Raw genomic sequence first — 20,379 nt, 5'->3', positions numbered from 1 at the left:
TCAGCTCCCCATAGATTTTAACCACTCACCTAAACACTAGGGGCAATTTACACACCTTTGGGATGTTGAAGGAATCTGAAGCATCTAGGATAAACCCACAGACAGTGAGAGAAAGTACAAATTCCACCCAGAAGAAGTCAGAATCAAACCTGGAACGGCGAGGCAGCAGTATATTAGCTGTACCACTGTGTCACTCAAAAGCTTCTGCAGTCTATTCATATAACACCAGAATCATTTTGGCAAATCTCATCTCTACACTCTCCAAAGCCTTTAAATTTTTCCTAAAGTGTGTTGTGTAGAACTGGACACAGTTAACCTGGGTGTTAACAATATCAGATGATCAGTCTTGGACCCAGCACATAGATGCAATCACACGGAAGGCATCTTTACTTTCTTGGGAGGTATGGTAGTGTAGCAGTTAGTGTAATGATATTACAGCACCAGTGACCTGGGTTCAATTCCAGCCACTGTCTGTAAGGAGTTTGTCCCTTGACTGCATTGATTTCCTCTGGGTGCTCTGGTTTCCTCCCACATTCCAAAGACGTACGGGTTAGGAAGTTGTGGGCATGCTATGTTGGTGCCAGAAGCATGGTGACACTTGCAGGCTGCCCCCAGAACACTCTACGCAAAGATGCATTTCACAGTGTGTTTCGATGTACATGTGACTAATAAAGATATGTTATAACACTAACAAACTTCTGTAGGTGTATTCTTGAAAGTATCCTGACTGGTTGCATCATGGTCTGGTATGGCAATTCAAATGTACAGGGATGTAAGAAGCTGCAGAAAGTAGTGGACTCTGCCCAATACATCACGGGCACATCCCTCCCCATCAGTTGTATCTACAGGAGGTGCTGCCTCAAGGCAGCACATCCAAAGATCCCCACCATCCGGGCCATGCCATCTTCTCACAGCTACCATCAGGCAGGGGATATAGAAGCCTGAAGTCCCACACCACCAAGTTCAAGAACAGCTACTTCCCTTCAACCATTCAGTTCTTGAACCAACCAGCACAACCCTAATCGCTATAGTATAGCAACACTATGACCACTTTGTACTAAAATGGAATGTTTTTGTTTGTTCTGATTGTTCTTTCTTGTAAATTGTGTACCATTTGTTTATATTTTTCTTGTAAATGCTGCTTGTATGATGTTATGTGCCTGAGATGGTTAGTTTTTGAACTGCACTTGTGCATATGACAATAAACTCGACTTTCCCAGCTTTTTTTTTAAAAAAGGGAAAGGAGGTCAATTATTAATACTGAAGTGCTTTCATTTCGGGACTTAGCAGAAGCAATCCTGCGAAGGACTAGCCCAGCACAACAAGTTATTGTCACACAGTGACACACAATGCGATCCCCAAAGCCACTGCATTAATAAAAATGGGACGGATTTCATGTACAGTACAGATGACTGATGTCATGTCAACTGCAAAACAAAAAAGCAGCAACGTCTCACCTTCTCCACACCCAGATAATTGTAGGGGTAATCACACTGTATTAAAAAGGATATCTGAGCCCACAGCCATGACATTAAGATGGCCTCAACATAAAAGGGGAGTTAGGTAGAGAGCATTTTTGTTTTGTTCTTGGTCTCTCTGGATGTTCATGCAACTAAAAAATTTAATAGCTGGATTCGACAATGCACCCTGGTAGAATTTCATCAGTTCAGACATATCAGTGCTTGCAGAGAACTCCGCAAACCTTCAGATAGATTAACTGGTCATTATTACAGTGCTGTTTGTGGGAGCTTGCTTTGCACAAGATGGTGTGATGCATTCCCCTGCACTACAAGAGTGATTGCTTTTCATTGGCTGTGACAATTTGGGATGTCCTGAGGCTTCAAAAAGATGCCACAGAAATGTGAACTTAAAACTTCTGACCACATATAGTGTGCACTTTTGGAACATGAATCCTCTTTACCACCCCCTTCCAATGTCAGAGGTGCCTGTCGTCACTACTAAAGTATTTGCCCCATGTTTAATTGTCTGGAAGAGTTTCTCCCCCACCACCCACCTACCCTTAGTTTGACTTAGTGAAGGGGTTCACCTTAGGAACTAGACAAGGCACAGAGGCTAACGTCAAAGGATTGCAAGTTTACGCTCCACTAAGAACTAAGCTGGACCCCCTGGGGCAGAAGAGAACATGAAAAAGGTGCTATACAAATGAAAACATTCCATGACATCCATAGCCCAATCTCAGACTTCAATCCCTTTTCCCAGCCCCAGATCATACTCCAAACACAAGTCTTCAGCTGGAAGTTATACCACTGGGTTGGACCCCAGTGGTAAAAACTCAGTCTACAGGGCAGTAGTCCCCATTCTCCTTTATGCTTCCAAGACCTGGATTACCTATGAACAGCCACTGCAGAGATACCACCCCCTCTGGAAAATCCTCCAAATTCACTGAAAATGGCAAGTGAAGCATCGTCTGTGTTCTCCTCACAGCGAACATCCACAGCACCAACTAGCAACTTAGACCAGGTTATTCCCCTGTGTGACACTAGACTCCTGGAACAGACACTATTCCATTGTGGAAGGAGATTACCAGCCAGGAAAAAGGTTCAAGGATGCGCTCAAAGCCTCACTGAAGAAAAGCAACCTTCACCGACTCCTGGAATTGCTGACCCATGACCAAAGCGGAGATGGTGCTTTCAGCACATCACTGGGAACCAAGGCAGTTATGTCAGGAGTGCTCATAAGCCCTGCAAGCAGAAGGTTCACCCCCCCCCTTGCAAATTATCCACCTGCCCTCCTGGTGCATTGCCCACCTCCTACCCCAGCTGTGGGGGACTTCCCACATCAGCCACCTCAGAGCCAAGGTGGATGCAAGTCATCCGTGCTCAAGGGACTGGCCAAGATGATGATATTGGGGCGTCCACCATCAAAGACATTAAAGCCAGATGACTGTCAATCCAGCACCCACGTTTTGTTACTTGTAAATAAAGAGAATTTCTCTTGTAAGCTGGGGAGGTCCAAGTGATTTGAGCTAGGAGGCACTTCCCAAATGTCATCACCATTGCAAAGCGGAAAATAAAGCAGCCAATACTTGCATAGCAAGCTCCCACAAACAGCAAATATGACCATAATCTGCTTTTGGGGGATAAACGTTGGCCTGGTTTGAAGTGGTTTAAAATAGGAATGCAAGAAAGTAGAAGAGAATTTCAACTAATCAATTCTTAGTTCCATGTAGCCAAGTTAAAACCAACCTCCTTCTCCCCAATTACCTACCAGCACTGGGATTCAGAGATCAGACATTTAAACTGAGATCCAAAGTCAAGGACATTCTCCCCTACAGATAAAAAGGCAACTTGGCCCCATTTCTGGTTTTGATTACAGGCTTATTGATGCTTTTACTTTATAGGTATGGCAGATTGGTAAAGGGTCACTCTTACAACAGCAAATCAGTAAAGGCCAGTATCAAAACCAGTTAGTAGAGACAACACAGATCAAGGGGTGGGCTTAGAAGAAAACCCTGACTACCTCAAGACTTGCAAACCTAGGGAAGATACCTCCATTTGCAAGACAAGGAATTCAGGAGCAACTTCTCCCAGAGAGAAGGGAGATGTTGGCTGGTAGGAATATTTCAGGAGAGACTGGTAGGCTGGGTTTGTTTCCCTTGGGAGCCAGGAGGCATGAGGTGTTGAAAGGAGGGTTCAATTAAGGTATACAGAAAAAGTGAGGGGTATAGATAGGGTAGATGGTAGGAAATATTTCCCTTAGCAAAAGGCAACTAAAACTTGAGGCCATAGACTTAGGGCAAGGATGCAGAAGCCTGAGGGCACATACCACCAGGCTCAAGGACAGCTTCTATCCCACTGTGATAAGACTATTGAATTGTTCCCTTATACAAGGAGATGGACTCTGACCTCACGATCTACCTTGTTGTGACCTTGCACCTTATTGCACTGCACTTTCTCTGTAGCTGTGACACGTTACTCTGTACTGTTATTGTTTTTACCTGTACTACATCAATGCACTCTGTACTAACTCAATGTAACTGCACTGTGTAATGAATTGACCTGTACGATTGGTATGCAAGACATGTTTTTCACTGTACCACGGTACAAGTGAAAAGAGTAAACCAATACCAGGAGGAAGAGGTTTAGAAGGGAATCCAGGGAGGGTGGTTGGAATCTGGAACACACTGCCCAAGAAAATGGCGAAGGCAAGTATTCCCACAGCATTTCAAAAAGTATCTGGATGAGCACTTGAATCACCAAGGTTATGGACCAAGTGCTGGTAAATAGGATTAGTGTAGATGGGTACTTGACGGCAAGCATGGGTAGAGTGGGCTGAAGGGTCCATTTCTGTGTAGTAGGAGATTGGGGACTTCAAACATGTAGCATGGTCAAAATACTGACCCATCTACTTCAGACCTTGACCACATCAACTACAGCAGCTCAAGGTGCAAGTAAATCACCACCTTCTCAAGAGGAAGGTAGGGAAGGGCAATAAATCCCAGCTACACAGGACACAGCACATCCTGTCAATGAGTAAATGTGGGAATCAAGGCAAGTGGCATTTAGGGGAAATTGGTTTAGTACAAGGGAGGGGGCAGAGAAGTAGAAGGCTATGTTGAAAGGAAGGCGTGGCACATATACATATGAAGAATATGATTAAGCTCGTGAGGGTGCAGAAAAGGTTCACAAGGATGTTGCCGGGACTGGAGAGCTCGAGTTACGAGGAGAGACAGGATAGGCTGGAACCATTTTCCCTGGAGCAAAAGGCAGAGCGGTGACCTTATAGAGGTTTATAAAAATCATGAGGGGCATAGATAGGCAGTCTTTATCCCAGGGTAGGGAAGTCTAAAACTAGAGGGCATTGGTTTAAGGTGAGAAGGGGAAAATTTAGAAGGGGATTGGAGGGTCAAGTGGTTTCAGAGGGTGATGGGTATACAGAACGAGCTGCCAGAGGAAGTGGTGGAGGTGGGTACAATTGTAACATTTAATAGACAAATTGGACAGGTACATGGATAGGAGGGATATGGGTCAAATGCAGGGAAGTGGGACTAGCTCAGGTGGGCAACATAGTCAGCATGGACAAGTCGTATCGAAGGGCCTGTTTCTATGCTGTATTACCCTACACAGACAGACCCATGACTGAACTGTGTACACACCCTGGTTGTTTTCATGGATCAGAGTGTGAAGTACCCAGGACACCCAAAACACTTTCCCCAAAGAGCTTATGAACAAAGGAATGAGAAGTAGGCCACTCAGCCCCGAGCCAGTTCTCCCATTTAAAAAGATAGCCACGATCTTACTTCAACCTGAAGTCCATATCCCACAGCACACTTGCAGTAACTCTCGATCTCCCAATCCACCTTGTTGTGACCCTTGCAGTTTGTCTACCTGCACTGCACTCTGTAGCTGTAACATTATTTTTCATTCTGTTTTCTTTTTACCACCTCGATGTACTTATGAATGGCATAATCTGTCTGGATGGCACACAGACACAAGTTTTTCACTGTATCTCAGTAAATGTGATGATAATAGATACCAATAACCTTTCACCCCCTTATCAAGGATAATCCTGAAGACCCACAATGATTCAGGAACAGCTTCTTCCCCTCCACCATCAGCTTTCCGAACAGTCCATGAACCCAACCTCATTATTTTTGCACTCTCTTTTGCAATTTATTATAATTTTTAGGTCTTTGCACACTAATGCTGTCGCAAAACAACAAATTTCACATCATACAAGTCAGTGATAATAAATCTGATTCTTCTCACCCCTGCTTTAGAAGTATTTAAAGACTCTTCCTCAAAGTTAGAGGTTCTCCCACGAACTCCTTCAGACCCCTCAGCATCTTCTAATTTCAGATCACACCTCCCCCTTTCACTTTATACTTCAGCAGATACAAGACCAGCCTGGTCAACATTTCTTCATGAGACAACTCACTGATTCCAGGCATTAGTTTAAGCAAACCTCTGAACTGCTTACAACAGATTAACATCTTTCCTTAAATAAGGAAAAGAATGCTCTATGCAATAATTTCACCAGTGCTTATATATAACCCACCAGAGTTTTCAATTCTCTAATTAATGTCTTCCTAATTAATGGCAGTTCCTACATACTAGCCTTTCACTAGTCATGCACCAGGCCTTTCTTAGAAAGTCAAGGAGATTTAGCAGCCACCAAATACTCAAACTTTCACAGATGCACTGTTGAAAGTATCCCTACTGGTTGCACCACAGCCTGGTATGGCAATTCCAACACATAGGAAGGTAAGAGACTGCAGAGAGTCGTGGACACAGCCCTGTCCATCACAGCCACAGCCATCCCCACCGTTGACAGCATCTACAGGAGGCGCTGCCTCAAGAAGGCAACATCTGTCATCAAGGATCCCCACCATCCAGGTCAAGCCCTCTTCTCGCTGCTACGGTCAGACAGGAGGTATAGAAGCCTAAAGTTCCACACCACCAGGTTCAGGAACAGCTTCAGTTCTTGAACCAACCAGTACAACCCTAATCACTGCAGCTTAGCAACACTTTGACCACTCTGCACTAAAATGGACTTTGTTATTTTTGATCCAATTGTGCTCTCTTGTAAAAAAAAGTATGTTTGTTTTTCTTTTGAATGCTGCTTAAATGATGCTATATGCCTGTGATGCTGCTGCAAGTAAGTTTTTCATTGCACCTGTGCATATGACCATAAACTCAAATGACTTTCTTGAACCAACTTGCACAACTGTAATCCTGCCTCAGCAACAGAACACTACGGACCACCTCTTGCATTATCATGGACTTGTCTCTGATCGTCTTTTGCTTTACCATCTCGTATAATCTAATATTCTGTGTGCAGTCTGCATCTAGGTGCCTGTGCTGCTGCTGTAAGGTTTTCATTATACCTGTACCTCACCATGCTTGTGCACATAACAATAAACTAGACTTAAAACGTGACATCAGATCCCTCTGCAATCTCTCACCATTTAGATAATAATACCTCTTTCAATTACCTCAGTCCTGCTCAATTAACTTCACCTCCTTCCTTCTCAGCCCACGCCAGGGAACACCTGCTCTTTCCGATGTACTCGCATGCACGTCTGTCAGTAGCCCCCTTCAGTCGACTGCGTCCTCCTGTCAACACCAGGACTTCACATGCAATTAGATTCTCCGGTTCTCATTCTAAACCAGCTCTGTGGCTTCAGCTGCTGTTCTTAACTGTGTCCCTGAGCCCGAGGTTATGCTTCAGTATCCATCCCCTCCCACCCAATGATTTCTATTATCCTCTTCCCAAGCGCCCTGTCAGTCCCAGCTGGTCGCGACTTCAGAGATACTCGGCTTCCTGACGCCCACCAATTTATTACTGCAGTTTTGTGTTGTTGGAAGCCTCAGTCATTGCTCTTTGCAACCCAGTAGCAATGTGCTCTCTGGTACAAGATTTCCAGTGGACCCTTTCTTCCAGTATAGCTGTACAAGACAGTGGAGACACAAGACAGCAGATACTGGAGCAATTAAAACAAGCTGCTGGAGGATCTCAGCAGGTCAGGCAGCATCTGTGGAGGGAAATGGATAGAGGTTTCAGGTAACCTTCTCCCCCTCCTGTCCTTTTAGAATTGGATTAATATTGTCACATGTACTGAGGTGAAAAACTTTATCTTGCATGCCGTTCATACAGATTAATTTGTTACACAGGGCATTGAGATAGTGCAAGGGAAAACAATAACAGAATGCAGAATAAAGTGTAACAGCTACAGAGAAAGTGCAGTGCAGGTAGACAATAAGGCACAAGGTCATAATGAGGTAGACTGAGGGCAAGAGTCCATCTTATCTACTAGGAACCATTCAATCGCCTTATCTATCAGTAGGATAGAAGCTGTCCTTGAGCCTGGTGGTACGTGCTTTCAGGCTTTTGTATCTTCTGCCCAATGTTGGGGGGGGGGGGGGGGGGGGGGGGGGGGGGGGGGGGGGGGGGTGGGGTGGCGGGAAAAGAAGAATGTCTAGAGTGGGTGGGGTCTTTGATTATGCTGGCTGCTTTACCAAGGCAGCAAGAGGTATAGCCTCTCTCTCCTCCCAGTTCCTCCTACACCCACCCCGGACCCCTATCGCCCTGTTTCATCCCCCATCCTCTCCATCTGCCCATCAGCCACACACTCCTCCCACTTGCCCTTCCCTCCTCCAATGCTCCCATCTGCCCTCCCCACCTCGCTTATTTGGTTCCATGCTCCACCTTCCTCTCCTACCAGACTGCACCATCTCGTCGTCACCTCCACTTCTCACCTCCCAGCCTCTGCCGCTACTCCCACTCCCCCCTCCTCCATCTGCCCATCGCCCCTCCTCACCTGGACCCACCTATCACCTGCCAGCTCTTGCTCCACCCCTTTATACTGGATACCCTTCAGATGAAGGGTCTCAGTCCAAATCATCAGCTGTCCATTTCCCTCCACAGATGCTGCCTGACCTGCTGAGTTCCTCCAGCAACTCGTTTTCATAGGAACAGTAGAAGGCCACTAACCCAGCTGATCCACGAAAGTGCACGTGCTCCACACACACCTTATTACTGTACCATCTATTCATTTGTCTCTCATTTAGCCGGCTTCACTGGGCCATTCACCCAGGTAAATACAGAGATCCACATTCTGGATTAAAGGAAGATTCTCAAATTTACTGACGAGCTTCTCGGCTTAACCTGGCTCATAGGGTTCATGCCTGGATGCACCTGTCAAACAAAAGCATGTTAGAAGCAGTGTATCCAGCCACGAGAGTTTCACCTCAGCCTTTCCACCATCTACAAGCCTCTTATTGTGTGCAGTTCTGGTCATCCCATTACAGGAAGGATGTGGAGGCTTTGGAGAGGGTGCAGAAGAGGTTCACCAGGATGCTGCCTGGATTAGAGGGCATGAGCTATAAGGAGAAGTTGAACAGACTTGGGTTGTTTTCTCTGGAGTGGCAGAGGCTCAGGGGAGACCTGATAGAAGTTTAGAATATTACGAGAGACATGGATAGGGTAGACAGTCAGAACCTTTGTCCCCCAGGGTAGAAGTGTCAAATACTGGAGGACATACATTTAAAGCAAGGGGGAAAACATTGAATGGAGATGTACGAGGCAAGTTTTTTTTTATAATTACACAGAGTGGTAGGTGCCTAGAACAGGCTACCAGGGGTGGTGCTGGAAGCAGGTATGATGGTGGTGTTTAGGAGGCTGTTAGGCATGAAGGGATATGGATCATGTGCAGGCAGAGGAGGTTTAGTTCAATTCGGCATTGTGTCCGGCACAGACATTGTGGGCCAAAGGGCCTGTTCTTCTGCTGTACTGTTCTACATTCTAGCCTGTGGGCACAGCTCCATCAAGGAAGACAACGAGCAGATGGGAATGCCGTCCACTGCAAGCCACAAGCATCTCAACTTGGAAATGGATTCAGTGAAGGACCAGCAATACAAATCCTGGGAACACCTCCCCAACGGCAGCGTGGGAGCACCTTCCCCAGAAGGGCTGCAGTCGGTCGAGACAGCAGCTCAACACCACCTTCAAGGGGAAAGGGAGGAATGGGCAATACATTCTGGCAGTGCCCACGGCAGTAAAGTTTGAAATATCTGCACACCTCGTGTTCAGTAGGCAGAGGGTTATTTCAAGCAGGTGATCAGCAAAGTGAGCTAATTTTGTTTCCCACCCCCAAATTTAATGAAGCTGGTTTTCATGCATTTACTCATTTCCAATTAAAACAAAATACCACAAGACCATAACAATATAGGAGCAGAATTAGGCCATTCAGCCCATCAAGTCTGCTCTGCCAGCCAATCATGGCAGATTTTTTCCCCCAATCTCATTCTCCCTGTAACCCTTAACTCCCTTACCAATCAAGAACCTATCAATCTCTGCCCAAAATACACCTAATGACTTGACCTCCACAGCCCTCTGTGGCAATGAATTCCACTGGTTCACCACCCTCCTCATCTCAGTCTTAAAATGGGACTCCCTTTGATCTGAGGCTGCGCCCTCTGATCCTATACTCTCCTAATAAAAAAAAAGTAACTTAATTGAATATTTAATTTTGTTTAAATGTTTTTCATTTCATTCCCATTGACATCTACCAAGTCTGGGTTAACTAGTTCTCAAAGACTGGGGTGGGGGCGGGGGGTGGCGGCCAGGAGTGGGGATATGGGGTAAGGGGAGGGACAGGGTTTACAAGTCTCAAGCACAAAGATCCCGAACTGATCCTCACCAAGCAACTGGGAGCTGGCTCCGGGTAAGAGCAAGTCTCAAGGGTAGGTAGCCAGTGGCTACAGTAACCTCCACACCTATAGTCGTCTGCTGGCATTGTATCAAACTGACACTGTCACTCACCTCAAAAGGAAGTTGTTCTTGTTAAAAAAAAGTCATCACATTCTTAACATTATTACAGCTTAATCAATTGCAGAGGCTTGGAACGGAAAGATTTCGTGTACAGTTTTGTTTCCAGCTCCTTTGCAAATTTTAACAAGAATATCCCGTCTTTTCACTACACCTCAGGAGTGGATCAGCACTTCAAGATTGCTTTTGTCCAGAAATGGACCCAAAAAATCAGGCCATAATCCCAAACTCTGTTTGGTATTGGTATATTATTGTCACTTGCACTGAGGTACAGTGAAAAACATGTCTTGCATACCATTTGTACAGATCAATGCATTACACAGTGCATTGAGGTAGTACAGGGTAAAATCAATAACAGAGTAGAGTGTCACAGCTACAGGAAAGTGCATTGCAGGTAGACAACAAGGTGCTGGCACGGTGGTGTAGCAGTTAGCGTAACGCCATTACAGCGCCAGCAACCCAGGTTCAATTCCCGCCACTGCCTGTAAGGAGTTTGTACATTCTCCCCGTGTCTGCGTGGGTTTCCTCCCACATTCCAAAGATGTACAGGTTAGGAGCTGTGGGCGTGTTACGTTGGCACCAGAAGAGTGGCGACACTTGTGGGCTGCCCCCAGCACACACTCAGTAACGACAAAAGACATGTCACTGTGTGTTTCGATGTACATGCGACTAATAAATATCTTTATATCTTAAATAGAAGGTGGATTGCGAGGTCAAGAGCCCATCTCATCATACAAGGGAACCATTAAATAGTCTTATCACCATGGGATAGAAGCTGTCCTTGAGCCTGGTGGTATGTGCCCTCAGGGTCCTGTATCTTCTGCCTGATGGGAGAGGAGAGAAGAGAGAATGTCCCAGGTGGGTGGGGTCTTTGATTATACTGGCTGCTACACCAAGACAGCGACAGGTATAGACAGAGTCCATGGAGGGGAGGCTGGTTTCAGTGATGTGCTGGGCTGTGTCCACAATTCTCTGTAGTTTCTTGCAGTCTGACAGAGCAGTTGCCATACCAAGCCGTGATGCATCCAGATAGGATGCTTTCTATGGTGCATCGATAAAATTCTTTTCCTTCCAAAGATGAACTGCTATCTTTTCTGTTCTGTTGTCCAATACCCGCAAACCACTGCAACCTTGAAACCAGCACCAAGAGAGCAATGTAGAGGCACACTGACAAAAGACTCAAACTAGAATCTCTGAACTCTAGTGAACACTGCACCTTGCTGGCCCCTGCCTCCAATCTTGTTCTCCACCCACAGCCTACTGAGGCTCTAGTTACTTGGCTGAAGAACTAGAAGACCCTTCCATCAGTGAAATCCAACAGATATTCAAGTAAGCGCGAACTTCAGAAGGAAATGCCTTGCATGGATGTACACTTATTAGGCTTGACGAATAGCTCTCAATGGAATCAGTGATGGGGCAGGTAAAATGGCGTTGAGGTAGATCAGCCATGATCTTGATGGATGGTGGAGCAGATTCAAAAGGGTTGAATGGTCGATTCCTGCTCCTATTTTCACATACTTAATGGTTGCAATTTTGTTCTCCACTGCGCCCCCCCCCCCCACTGAAATGCAGGCACCCACACCTGGTTTCCCTGTGACTGGTAGCATGTTGTCCCAAGAGATTGTTGGTGAAGAGAGCGCGAGAGAGAGCGCGAGAGAGAGCGCGCGAGAGAGAGCGCGCGAGAGAGAGCGCGCGAGAGAGAGCGCGAGAGAGAGAGCGCGAGAGAGAGAGCGCGAGAGAGAGAGCGCGAGAGAGAGAGCGCGAGAGAGAGAGCGCGAGAGAGAGAGCGCGAGAGAGAGAGCGCGAGAGAGAGAGCGCGAGAGAGAGAGCGCGAGAGAGAGAGCGCGAGAGAGAGCGCGAGAGAGAGCGCGAGAGAGAGCGCGAGAGAGAGCGCGAGAGAGAGCGCGAGAGAGAGCGCGAGAGAGAGCGCGAGAGAGAGCGCGAGAGAGAGCGCGAGAGAGAGCGCGAGAGAGAGCGCGAGAGAGAGCGCGAGAGAGAGCGCGAGAGAGAGCGCGAGAGAGAGCGCGAGAGAGAGCGCGAGAGAGAGCGCGAGAGAGAGCGCGAGAGAGAGCGCGAGAGAGAGCGCGAGAGAGAGCGCGAGAGAGAGCGCGAGAGAGAGCGCGAGAGCTCACACAAGGAAGACTGCAGATGCTGGAAATCTGGAGCAACACACAGAACTCCATTCTGAATGGTCCATGAACACTACCTCATTACAAAATAAATAATGCAAAAAAAAAGAAATTTAGAGTAATTTTATACCTTTGCACTGTACTGCTGCCACAAAACAAATTTCACATCATACAAAACGATGATAATACAGCCAATTCTGGGTCAGGCAGCATCTGTGGAAGGAAATGGACAGTCCATGTTTCAGGTTGAGACCCTTCATCACGACTGGAAAGGAAGGGGGGAGATAGTTGGTACAAGAAGGTAGGGGGAAGGGGCGGAACAGGAGCTGGCGGGTGATGGGTAGATTCAGGTGAGGGGGTGGGGGGGGGGAGAGCAGGAATGGTGCTGAAGCTGGGAGGTGATAGGTGGAAGTGACAAAAGGCTGAAGATGGAAAGACGCAGGGTTGTTGCAATCTAGAATACACCGCCTGTAAGGGCAGGTTTGCCAGAGACATTCCAAAAGAGAAAGAATATCAAGTCTTAAAAACCATAATCAGCACACTCACCAGCTCCAAGCCATGTTTTAAAAGGAGATGTGCAGGGCAAGTTTTTATTTTTAAATAAAAAGCACGGAGTGGCGGGTGCCTGGAATGTGCTGACAGGGGTGGCGGTGGAGGCAGATATGATGGAGGCTCTTAGATAGGCACATGAATGCGCAGAGAATGGAGGGATTGGGGCACTGCATGGGCAGATGGGATTAGTTCAGCACAACATTGTAGGCCGAAGGGCCTGTTGACAGTGGTTTATTATTGTCACTTGTACCGAGTTACAGTGAAAAACTTCTTGCATACTGTTCATACAGGTCAATTCACAGTAGTTACATTGGGTTAGCACAGAGTGCATTGATGTAGTACAGGGTAAAAACAATAACAGTACAGAGTAAAGTGTCACAGCTACAGAGGAAGTGCAGTGCAAGTAGACAATAAGGTGCAAGGTCATTTGTGTTCCTCTGCTGTTCTATTTCCTTTCAAAAGGGAAATCACAAATGCTATGGGCCAAATGGCCTTCTCTTCTGATGCAACAATATTACAGCAAAAATCTAACGTGTGCAGTGGAGGGTCTGTGGGCAGGGAAGAAAGAACGGCTCATTTCCCGAACCAGCTTTTCCTCCGCAGTTCAATGCCATGGGATGATAAACGAGCCCATTACTGCCTCAGTACTGCAGAGCTCTGCAGTAGCCACCATTTCAAAAAAACACCATCAGCCGAGGTCAGGCAGTTCACCACATCCATCCTAAAGGCCACAATCATGAGACTCAGTCAGCATGTTGAGCTGTCGACAGTCAAGGCCCTGTGACTGCAGAACAATGAAAACTTGCTTTTAAATCATCACTTTGATGTTAATTTGAGGCAAATCGAACTCCAAGCACAGTACTTAAATAACCCTGCTGATATTTCAGAACCCAGCATCTTTTCCCTCCGGCTACCCCTCAATACCCAAAGGCGATCCTACTCAACACACCATATTTGCGACTCGGAAGGGAGACCAGTTAGAGTCAGACTGACACGGCACAGAAACAGGCCCTTCGACCCACCTCATCCATGCTGACCAAGGTGCCCACCCAGAGATAGTCCCATGTATCCTCATTTGGCCCATATCCCTTTCCCAAAACCCTTCCTATCATACAGTCAGTAATACAGCACGGAAACAGGCCCTTCGGCCCACCTCATCCATGCCAAAGATGCTCATCTAAGTTAGTCCCATATCCCTCTAAACCTGTTCTATCCATGTGCTTGTCCAAACATGTTTTAACCTGCCTCAACCACTTCCTCTGCCAGCTCGTTCCATATCCCCACCACCCTCTGTGTGAAGAAGTTGCCCCTCAGCTCCCTTTTAAGTCTTTCCCCTCTCACCTTAAACCTATGCCCTCCAGTTTTTTTTGTTATCTCTCCCTTGGAAAAAGACTGTGCTTTCACTATCTATGCCCCTCACAATTTTATAAACCTCTACAAAGTCACCCCTCAGTCTCCTATACACCAAGGAATAAAGTCTTAGCCTGCCTAACCTCTCCCTTTCACTCTGGCCCTCGAGTGCTGGCAACATTCTTGTAAATCCTCTTTGCACTTTCCAGCTTAATGATGTCTTTCCTAATAACAGGGTGACTAAAACACAATTGTATTTGTGGCAGTCAGAGAGAGTTACCAAACCTAATGCAACCTTCCAGTGCTGGGTCTGTGGCCCTGTAGTCATGGTTCTTCCAATCTACATCTCTTTAAAATGGATGAGGGTTTCTGCCTTCACCACCCTTTTAGGCAGCGAGTTCCAGACCTCCTTCTCCAAATCCTTATCTCTGCTTCAATATTCTACCAGTTACATTCATTTCACCCCTTTGCAATGGAAAAATAGATCCTCCTTACCTACACACTCCAGCACCTCAAGATTCATCCCCATCACTCCAACAATTGGTAATTGGTTTATTATTGTCACATGTACAGAGGTACACTGAAAAAAAAAACTTTGTTTTGCATGCCATCCATACAGATCATTTCATCGCAGTAGCACATTGAAGTAGTACAAGGGAAAAGCAACAGAATACAGAATATAGTGTTACAGTTACAGAGAAAGAGCAGTGCAGGCAGACAATAAGGTGCAAGGTCATAACAAAATAGATTGCGAGGTCAAGAGTACATCTTATCACACAAGGAAATTGTTCAATAGTCTTATAACAGCAAGATAGAAGCTGTCCTTGGGCCTGGTGCTACGTGCTTTCAGGTTTTTGTATCTTCTGCCCAATGGGAGGGGGGAGAAGAGAGAATGTCCGGGGTGGGTGGGGTCTTTGATTATGCTGGCTGCTTTACCGAGGCAGCGAGAAGTGTAGACAGAGTCCATGGAGGGGAGGCTGGTTTCTGTGATGTGCTGAGCTGTGTCCACACTCTCTGTAGTTTCTTGCAGTCATGGGCAGAGCAGTTGCCATACCAAGCCGTGATGCATCCAGATAGGATGCTTTCTATGGTGCATCGATAAAAATTGGTAAAGGTCAAAGTGAATGTGCCAAATTCCTTTAGTCTCCTGAGAAATTAGAGATGCTGGTGAGCTTTCTTGGCTGCAGTGTCTACGTGGTTGGACCAGGACAGGCTATTGGTGATGTTCACTCCTAGGAACTTGAAACTCTCAACCTCAGCACCATTGATGCAAACAGGGACATGTGCATTGTGCCCCTTCCTGAAGGAAATGACCAGCTCTTGTTTTGCTGACATTGAGAGAAAGGCTGTTGTGAATGACACCGTGTCACTAGTCTCCATCTCCTTCCTGTACTCCAACTCATCATTATTTGAGATTTTGCCCACTAATGGTGGTGTCATCTGCAAACTTGCAGATGGAATTAGAGTAGGATCCGGCCACACAGTTGTGAATGGATAGGGAGCAAGTGAGGGGGCCTTTCAACAACACTCTGCAAAGCTGGAACTCCAGATGTTATTCCCACCTTGGAGACACTTTCATTCTCAGAGCATCTGTTTTCCTTTGCAAAGTCCTTGAACTCTGGATAGATCACCAGAAAAATCTGGTCACCCAGTATGCAAGATCTCAGCAAGGAACAGCAAGGTCAGAATTCATTTCCCATTCCTAGGTGCCCAAGGCAGCAATGGTGATCTGTCTTCTTGAATGACCGAAGTCCACATGGCGAAGATGCTGTCATATTGCTTAGCAGTTAAGTTGTTGCTTGTTATAGTCATAGAGCAATACAGCACAGATACAGGCCCTTCAGCCCAACTAGTCCATGCCAACCACGGTGCTCACTCAGCTAGTCCTAATTTCCTGCGTTCAGCCCATATCCCTCTAAGCCTCACCCCTCCATCTACTTATCCAGGTGTTTCTAAATAACACTATTGTACCTGCCTCACCCACTTCCTCTGGCAGCTTGTTCCATATACTCACCACCCTCTGCGTGAAAATGTTGCCCCTCAGGACCCTTTTAAATCTTTCCCCTCTCACCCCAAACCAATGCCCCCTAGTTTTGGACTTCCTACTCTGGGGAAGAGACTGTTACCATCCACCTTATCCCTGCCTCTCATAATTTTAAACAATTCTACAAGGTCGCCCCTCATTCTCCTACATTCCAAGGAGAAAGCTAGACTGGCCAACCTCTCCCTATAACTCAGGCCCTCTAGTCCTGGCAACATCTTCAGAAATATTTTCTGCACTCCTTCCAGTTTAACCGCATCTTTCCTATAACAGGGTGACCAAAACTGTACACAATGCTCCAAGTGGGGCCTCACCAACGACTTGTACAACTGCAACATAATGTCCCAACTCCTATACTCAGTGCCCTGACTGATGAAGGCCAGTGCGCTAAACACCTTTTTCACCACCCTGTCTACCTTGTGACGCCACTTTCAACAAACTATGCACTTGTACTGCTAGGTTCCTGTTCCATTACACTCCCTAGTGCCCTACCAGTCACAGTACAAGTCCTACGCTGATTTGACTTTCCAAAATGCATCATCTCACACTTACCTGTATCGAAATCCATTTGCCGCTCCTCGGCCCACTTCCCCAACTGATCAAGATCCCCCTGTAATCTACGATAATCCTCTTCACTATCAACAACTTGAGAGTCAAGAAACTATATCGACGAGTTTTAGAACATAATTCAGAAGTCAGCCATAGTACAGCTAGTCTGGAGTCACAGACAAATTTAGACCAGGCAAAGACAGCAGATCTTCTTCACCTCAACGTCACTGAACAATCCAGTGTAATAGTCAGTACCAATCTGGCTGTTTAATTCCAGGTTTGGTACTAACTGCAACTTTCGGTGGGATTTGAACACATCATTGTAAATCGTTGGTCTAGACCTCTGGATTACGTTCAATTACATTAATCACAGTCCACCTGCACAGCACTCAAGTAATTTGCCTTACCAACTGCAATACAAAAATGGTATCTTTGTGAAACAAAGGCTGAAAAGGAAGATTTATCACGTAGCAACGTTGTTGAGTTTAGGAAGCTGGGAGACAAAGAGGGAATGCCCAAGGAGATGGAGGTTGGTATCTTAGGAATACCAGCGAAGGACATTAGAGTAGGAGGGATGGCATTTGGGGGGGGGGGGGGGGGGGCAATTGTCAGCACCAAGGATAAGGCGGCAGTGCAACTATTTGGCTGCGATATACTTCAGCCCCAAAGCAATTAAAAAGGCAAGCTCAAATAAAATACTAGTCAATGACGAGTCATTGGTGAGGCTGCACTTGGAGTGCAGTGTACAGTTTTGGTTTCCTGTTATAGGAAAGACGTGGTTAAACTGGACAGAGCGCAGAGAAGATTTACGAGGATATTGCCAGGGCTCGAGGGCCTGAGTTACAGGGAGAGGTTGGCTAGGCTGGGTCTTTATTCCTTGGAATGTAGGACGACCTTATAGAAGTGTTTAAAATTATGAGAGGCATAGATAAGGTGGGCGGTAACAGTCTTTTCCCCAGCGTAGGGGAGTCCAAAACTAGGGGGCATAGGTTTAGAGTGAGAGGGAAAAGATTTAAAAGAGGGACCTGAGGGGCAACTCTTCCCACGCAGAGGGTGGTGGGTATGCGGAACAAGCTGCCAGAGGAAGTGGGTGAGGCAGGTACAATAGTATCATCCAAGAAGCACTTGGATAGGTACATGGAGGGGCGTGATATGGGCCGAACACAGAAAATTGGCACTAGCTGGGTGGGCACTGTGGTTAGCATGGACTGGTTGGGCCGAAGGGCTTGTGTCCGTGCTGTATTGCTCTATGACTACCCCTGAAAATAAAAATGAATCCAGACAAGTACTGGTTCTTCACTTAGGAAAAAAACTGAACAACAGTAAAAGCAAGTGGGCTTTCGAAAGTGCAAACTATATAATCAAATGAATACCAGTTGTTAGCCATAATAATCCAGTCTGATTGCTGATAAATTACAGGCAACATTGACAATTGCTTGGCTACACACAGCAGTAATTGAAGCAAACTATTTAATACAAACAGCTGAAAAGGCAAGGAAACCACTGATTATGGGTTATTGTAGTTTGACATAACGTAGAACAGAAGATTGTGTATTTGGTGAGTTCCCCATTTCACTCAGTGCAATACAGGCAGCTACCCTTACTCCATTTCAACTCTGACAATAATCAATGGCTGATGTAAATGAACCTCAACCATCTCATTGGTATTTGGTACCAGTTATTCCATTTGGTTGAGTGCTGTGCTTGATTCAACTTTGTAGCCCAACCAAGATTCTACATCCACTTTTCCTCTCACTCAAGAGACTACAGACACTGAAATCTGGAACAACAGACAACCTGCTGGAGGAACTCAGCAGGTCGAGCAGCGTCTGTGGGGGGAATAGGAATTGTCGAGTCCAGGCTCTTCATCATTTGGCTAAGTATCAGCCACATGACCTCTTGCACACGTTGTACTATTTGCTACCATCACGATTGATCTTCTAACATCTCCTTGCACTGTTGTGTCTCATTGTACAATTTCTATTGATCTCTGGTACGACTGTGTGATAACTGAACTGAACATAATTGAGTTCTCTAGCAAGAATTCCAAATCCACACAAGATATCTTTATTAGTCACATGCATCTTTTGTGTAGAGTGTTCTGGGGGCAGCCCGCAAGTGTCGCCACACTTCCGGCGCCAACATAGCACGCCCACAACTTCCTAACCCGTACGTCTTTGGAATGTGGGAGGAAACCCATGCAGACACGGGGAGAAAATACAAACTCCTTCCGTCCCTCTTTGGGAAAGAAGCATCTCAGTCAGTCAGGATCTATGGAGGCAAATGGACAGTCGACATTTCAGGTCAAGACCCTCCATCTGGACGGAACATCTCAGCCTCCTGTCCAGATGAAGGGTGTCAACCTAAAATGGCAAACGTTCATTTCCCTCCACAGAAGCTGCCTGACCTGCTGAGTTCCTCCAGCAGATTATTTGTTGCTAGTTTATTATGGTAACATGGACTAATTGATAAACCAGCCTGATATATTACCTAGGATAACCTAATTTTTAAATTTACATCTTACTAAAAGTGGCAGCATGCCGTCAATACCACAAATGCAGGAAACTGCACAGCAAGATCCCACCAACAACAGACAAGAAGCTGCTTTAGGTGTGGATATTTGCCAAGGTACAGAGTGGAAGAAAACCTTCCACTCGAATCGACCAGATTTTGACTGTGCAAAGTGGGGGTTAGCACCGACACACCGAGCAACAGGCGCCGACCGTGCTGAAGGGAAATAAAGGAAATAACCCGGCGTTCTTCCAAGATACATTGATGAGACGGTATCGATAAACTCCACACGATTTCTAAGCCAGATCCTAGCACCGAATGCAACATGTCAGCGTAACAATTACAAAATCTGGTGGGGCAAAACCTCTTAAAGCGGAATAAGCAAATTACAGCTGGCTGCTTAATTGGACAGCGCTGTTAAATTGCTCTGTTCAACAATTACACGTCGAATTCCCCTACATCCGACCAAATAAAACATTAAAAACTCACCAAATCGCTACGACAAACGTCCAAATTCCCCCCAATCCTTTCAGTCAGACCGGGAGCATTAATTCACGCAGAGAAGAGCAATAAAGCGAGTTTGCAACACCTGCAGCCACTCCTAAAAAAGGCTCACTTAATTCGGCATTAAAACAGATTTAAATAAATTAAGGCAAATCCTTAAGAATCGGACTTATTTCTGCAAAGCCGTCGCCTGTTGAAGAACGGGGCGGGCTGGTAGTTCCTTGGACGAAATTGAATGGTAATTGACAGGTTAAAGAGGACTTAAAGGGGTCCCTCGCTGGCTGACGGGTGGGGGTGAGCCCATTCCATTGATGGCGTCTCCGTCTCTAAGAGACCGGTAGCATTCACTCCCTACACTGCCACCCATCGTCGCAGGAAAAACTTGCACACAACAGATCATGTCTTCTAACAAAGGAGGAAGAGACTTGATGAGAGAGACATGGGGCTGATGTT

General features: G+C 46.2%; 1 protein-coding gene across 1 annotated transcript in view; it reads right to left on the bottom strand.

The window, feature by feature from the left end:
• The window catches only part of LOC127575730 (unconventional myosin-VIIa-like), a 111,646-nt gene extending 91,537 nt beyond the window's left edge, over positions 1–20,109 (bottom strand). Inside the window, 1 exon segment of the mRNA XM_052025727.1 lies at positions 19,912–20,109. The gene's annotated coding sequence lies outside the window, so the exon portion shown is untranslated.
• Positions 20,110–20,379: the final 270 nt, after the last annotated feature.

The sequence above is a fragment of the Pristis pectinata genome, chromosome 11 (genome assembly GCF_009764475.1).
Source record: "Pristis pectinata isolate sPriPec2 chromosome 11, sPriPec2.1.pri, whole genome shotgun sequence".
NCBI classification, from domain to species: Eukaryota; Metazoa; Chordata; class Chondrichthyes; order Rhinopristiformes; family Pristidae; genus Pristis; species Pristis pectinata.
This window is presented reverse-complemented; position numbering and strand designations above follow the sequence as displayed.